This window comes from Suricata suricatta, chromosome 6 (genome assembly GCF_006229205.1).
Source record: "Suricata suricatta isolate VVHF042 chromosome 6, meerkat_22Aug2017_6uvM2_HiC, whole genome shotgun sequence".
NCBI classification, from domain to species: Eukaryota; Metazoa; Chordata; class Mammalia; order Carnivora; family Herpestidae; genus Suricata; species Suricata suricatta.
Window position 1 is genome coordinate 11,356,612 of NC_043705.1, and position 5,909 is coordinate 11,362,520.

At 43.1% G+C, this 5,909-nt stretch overlaps 1 pseudogene; it reads left to right on the plus strand.

The window, feature by feature from the left end:
- Window positions 1-2,932: 2,932 nt before the first annotated feature.
- Window positions 2,933-5,687, plus strand: LOC115293343 (annotated as a pseudogene).
- Window positions 5,688-5,909: the final 222 nt, after the last annotated feature.

The following is a 5,909-nucleotide window of genomic DNA, read 5'->3' on the forward strand; positions in this document are numbered from 1 at the left end:
CAAATAAGATAATACATATGAAAATTGCTTGTGAACTGTACAGGACCATTCAGTGGTAATTGCACAAATGAGAAAATTCAGGCCCAGTGAGATGATCTGACAGTTGAAAAACACAGATCTAGTCAGTATCGAAGGGATGCTAACAATCTATGTGTCCCAAATCCCAGTCTAGTCCTATTTCAACTATGCGATGCAATTTGCTCCTTTTTCAAAGTTTGTCCTCAAGGCACAAGACAGCCATTAGATGTATCTAAATTTGGTGACACATTGAGGCAATTCAGTGAATCAAAATTAGCCAAAGTGGTTGTTTGCTTGAATAGACTAGTTGACTGACCAAAATGGTTGCTCCAGGATTAACTTATGGAAGTAGAAGAGCACCTGGGTGGCTCAGTTGGTCGAGCACTGACTTCAGCTCAGGTCATGATGTGGTTTCTGAGTTTGAGCCCCACATTGGACTCGCTGCTGTCAGCACAGAGCCCACTTTGGATCCTCTGTCCCCCTTTCTCTCTGCCCCTCCCCAACCTGCACTCTCTCAAAAAATAAAACATTAAAAAAAAAGAAAAGAAGTAGTTAGAGAATCAGAAATGGCAAGTTAGAGGGGTGCTTGGTGGCTCAGTCCATTAAGCATCCAACTTTGGCTCAGGTCATGATCTCATGGTCTCTAAGTTTTATCTCTATACTGGGCTCGGTACTGACAGCTCAGAGCCTGGAGCCTGCTTCCTATTCTGTGTCTCCCTCTCTCTGTCCGTCTCCTGCTCGCGCTCGCTCTCTCTCTCTGTCATAAATAAATAATACATTTTTAACAATAACAGAAAAAAGAAATGACAAGCTAGGACTTTGGTTGACTAAACAGGAAACCAGTACCTCAGGAGTAGGAGACATTCATGGCCTGTCCTTTGTGACTCCTCACTTGCCTCTGAACACCCTACGGCCCCTTTTCCAACTCCAGGTTGGTCTACACCCAATATTTATAAGACAGGTAAAATGGATCTTTTTTCTCTTGCTTCTTATTTTATATTAGATATTACTGATTGAAAATAAAGCCTCCATTGAGCAGGATTATGCATTCCTTTATTTTTGCCTGTTATGCCAACTGAGACACCACAGAGTCTGGGTGGGAGCAGGGTGGGGAGCATGGGGTATCTTTTCCTTGTGTGCTCCTCCAGCAAGAAAGTCACAGGGATTATCCAGATTCTCGCTAAAGCGGGGTGAATTATTCTGGGCTCTGTCTCTATGAACTGGGGTGAAACAAGATATGAGCTGCGAACAGAAGAAAATTCTCACATTTTATCAAAATGTATTACAGAAATCCCTTGAAATCTTCAAATTGGGTACTAAAGTCAATGGGGGAAAAATCTACAGAACATGAACAAAGTCCTGTAAGCAGTTACAAACTTTAAAACTTCATTTTTCTCGTTACCAGTTTATTGCTAGCACAGCCTTTAGCTAAGTTGTGCAGACTATGCAAACCTTTTATCTTTGTCTAAATAGTTCCGCACATTTTATTGATCCTGTTCAGAACATGTGACTAATTACTTTAAGACCTTGTGCTTGGGAGCAAAGCAGGCTTTCCCAGGGCTGTGTTTGGCCAACCTTGAAGTAGCAAGCAAATAGTCAGGCAGACAGCTGGATACTTGGATTTCCTAGACCAATGTTTTTCAACATGTGGTCCACAGACAAACAATGTCAGAATCTCAGGATGCTATTTAAAATCAAGATTCTGGGGGCACCTGGGTGGCTCAGTCAGTTAAGCCTCTGACTTCAGCCCAGGTTATGATCTAGCAGTTTGTGAGTTCAAGCCCTGCATCAGAGCCTGGAGCCTGCTTTGGAATCTGTCTTCCTCTCTCTGTGCCCCTCCTCCACTCATACTCTGACACTCACTCTCTCTCTCTCTCTCTCTCTCTCAAAAATAAACATTAAAAAAATTTTTTATATTACATATCTCTCATGAGTAGCCATTGTTCCTGGCAAGAAGATTATAGCAGTGAACATGACAGAAGAGCTCTCTGGCCTCAGATAGCTTATATTTTAGTGAAGATAACCCTGCATACATATGTACATGCAGACAAATATACATATAGGCTGAGGAATAAAAGTAACAGGACGATGATCCACAAAGTGCATCAGTTATAAGCGAGGGAGAGGGATTTACCTAGAACATTGAAACCATCTGAGGGGTTTGGACTGAGAGATTCTCCGTGCCAAACATTTCGGGCGCAGGGAACAGTGACAACAAAAGCTAACGACATCGAAAGGAGGTCAGGGTAGTGAGAACCCTGGTGACCAAAGCACACAGGAGCGTAGTCTTGATGCTGAAGGAGGTAAAGCTAGAAGATAACTCTGTGAGCTTTGCAGTACGATTAGTCCATTGTCTAATATGCTCGCCTAAAAAATCATCTGATTCTCGGGGATCGCAACTCACTCTCCATTCACCACTGACTAAAACCCAGGCATATTACATCTTTGGCAGAGAACTGACAAACAGATTTTTGCCAGGGAGAGCAAGTCATCCCAAAGGCTGTGGGTTTTTTCTCTGTGGTGTTTTACCGATATTGTATCTAACCTATATTTACTTCTGCTTGCTTTGCTTTGCTTTCTTTGCATCTGTGTCTCATATCCTTCTTTGAGCCAACTCTGTTATCTCACTGGCTTCCTCACACATGAGTGAAAGAAATGTTGGAAAATCAGGCATTTGCATTTGGAGAGACAGAAAAGCAGTGTTCGCACAGGGGCTCGACATGGTCACTGGGTGCCTTTCGAAGAGAGAAGGTGAGGAGGGATGGTGGCCATGGAGAGACTGCTGAGAGCCTTCTTCAGTAGCCCAAGTGAGAGGCGAAGCAGGCAGAAGAAGGGGGAGGTCTGCGGAGACAGAGAGAAACCAATCAAGTTGAGAACAAACTTTTAACCAGCTCCTTACCAAGTGTTTGATTGAATGGAGCTCATGGGAGTAAATAAGTTTTGGCACAGGAACAGTGGGGGTAAAAGAGGGGAAGCATCAAGAAGTAATTCTGTGAGAGCATGACTTTCTTCAGAGGGAAATCCAGAGCCTGAGATCATCTTGTCAGACATGAACAACCCACCTTCATGATGGGTGAGAAATAAGGCTCTTGTGTTCCTTCTTTCCAGTCCTACATGAAATGTCCTGCAAAAATGTCCCATATGGAATGTGCAGACAAATTGACGGCAGAAAAATAAAATATAAACTAATTTTGTGAAAGCAGAAACTAAAGACTTCTTGAAGTTCAGCCTTAAATAGACTGTACTCAATGCATAAGCAGAAAAAAACATTAGAACTCTCAGGAAGATATACTAAAAGTGCTTCATGGATCAACAGGTTGAGAGAAGCAAAAAATCTACTTTACTTAATATGTTCAGGAAACACATGAACCTACACTCCGCATTTTCTCCAGGCCATGATTTTCAGAAACAAATTTAGGGAAGGAATCGTGGAATTTTCTATTTGTTTACTAAACCACTAGCAAATTCTATTTTAGAAGATTCACAAAATCTCCACATCACTGTCCCAAGTTCATGTACTTTTTCAGTTGAATTCCAATACAGTTGAGTGACCTTTTCTCGCATATTCCCTTCTTGTATGTCAGGAGCCAATCGATTTATTTCCTCATTCTATATTCTAGTTCTGACTTTTGTGACAGCAAAGCCATAGTCTGTTCAGAGAGATTACTCTCTGTACTTACCATAGAAGAGCCATACCAAAAGAGAGCGTACTCTCTTCTCTTTTTGAGGTTGAGTTGAAAATTGTCCATAAAAGCACGTGTGTGCTCAAAATACCTGGAATCTGACTTACAAATGGGAAGCCCACGTTCAGATTCAGCTCCTGTGCATTATATGTCAAAGTTAAAATAAGCAGTGGTAAATTACAAAAACAGAATAAAGATACTCTGTCATTTTGGTACATGTAATACGAAAAGCACCAAAGAAAAAGGGCTCATATATCAACAGGAGCACCGCTATATAGTTACTGGGCCTTCATAAGCAGGAAGCCCCAACTGATTACTCAGTGCTAAAGGTCTGGACTTATTACGTAACTTATCCATCAAAGCCAAGATGATGAAGGATAAGCAGCTTCTATGTGATTAATAGGTACAAGAGCACAAAACAAAGGAGATTAAGGAAGCCAATGGGTTTTATTGAGAGAGTCAACCTCGTCTCTCGCCAAGGCAAAATACTCATTCAGCCAGCAGTCCACTAAAGCTGCTTAGGAAATACATCTGTGCCCCAGGTGAAGACCTAACATGCACTCGTGTAGGACAGCACAATTAGCAAATTCATTCATGAAGATCGATGAGAAAGATTCGCTTGAACTAAAAAATCATGATTCTTAAAAGAGCAAAACAAGATAGTCTTACAATAAAGGGAAACTATTTTATTTCATCTAGAAAACCCTTTGAGTTTAAGTGAAATTATACTGAAGCTTCTAAAGGCTCAGTTAGGAAGGAATTCCATAGGGGCACCCAGGTGGCTCGGTTGGTTAAGCATCCAACCCTTGATGTCAGTTTAGGTCACGATCTCATGGTTCATGAGTTCGAGCCCTGCATCAGGCTTTGCACTGACAGAGTAGAACTTGCTTAGGACTCTCTCTCTCTCTCTCCCCATCTCTGACCCTCCTCCACTTGTGCTGCCTCTCTCTCTCAAAATAAACTTTTTTTTTAAAGGGAGAAATTGCATAAACAATGCGAATCCAAGGACCTCCTTCCAGTTCTTCCTACGACCTGATTCTTTTCCTGTGTGTGAGTCTCTCTAGCCACACTCAGCAAGTAAAAGTACAAAACACTCAGTTAAATTTGAATTTGAGATAAATGACAAATAATATTTATTATGTGTGATAGCTCTTACTGGGTCTACAATTACTTGTCGGTACCTCAAATTCAGATTTCACTGGGTTTCCTGTAATTTGTTCAGCAACCTAGTGTGTCTATGTATGTCTCTATGTATTCAGTCTTCCTGTTATCTACTGTTCTTAACACAAGGACAGATAACATTTGCACATCTGATATCCTTAGAATTACATGTTCTATGTGGCCATCAGGTACATGCCCAGACTCTACATCATAAACCTTCTTGTGCCCAGTGGCCTTCTGGCTGCCAATGATGCCCTCTGCTTCGACCTGCCAGCCAAAACTGAGAGTCATGCCTCATTCAAGATAACCCTTCTGCTGGGCTACAATGGCTTCTTGCTCATGATAAACGACTTACTCCCCACCAATGGCACCCCTCCATTAGTGCTTTTGCCCTGTCTGTCCCTGATGGTGGTCAGCCTGCTGGAGACCATCTTCATCACCTACATGCTGCACCTGGCCACAGCCCAGCCCCCACCCATGCCTCGGTGGTTCCATTCTCTTCTCCTCTATATCACCAGCCCAATGAAGTGGTGCCCCACTGCACCCCAGAAAAGAAATAAAGACTTGGGCCTCCTCCCTGCCTACCTGCCTGGTGTGAAGGAGCCTATGGAGTAGTGGGGAAGATGCCAAGTCCCAGAGAGACCGTTAAATGGATGTCCTGGGTCAACAAGGGCCCAGAGGGAAGATGAGACTCAGAAGCAGCACTTGGTCAATCTATGGGTGTGGTTCAGCCACATGATGGATGCCTTGCTCTTCTGCCTCTACCTGCTTTTCATGGCCACCTCCGTGGTCACAGTCATCATCCTCTGGAACACCCAGGCATGATGTGTATTTGCTCCTGCAGGTCCCAGCCCAGAGGTGCTTCCAGAGACCAGCTAAGGTCTTTGCTCCTTGTTGAGTATCAACTGTCACAGCCCAAAGCTTATCAGTTCCTTGCTGCATTCCATGCATCTCACTGCAGCCCCACGGATCATTCTCAACCCAACTCTAGACATTTTCCACTTGTATCTGCATCCTGTGGGCTTCCCGCAGTCCCCTCATGCAGTT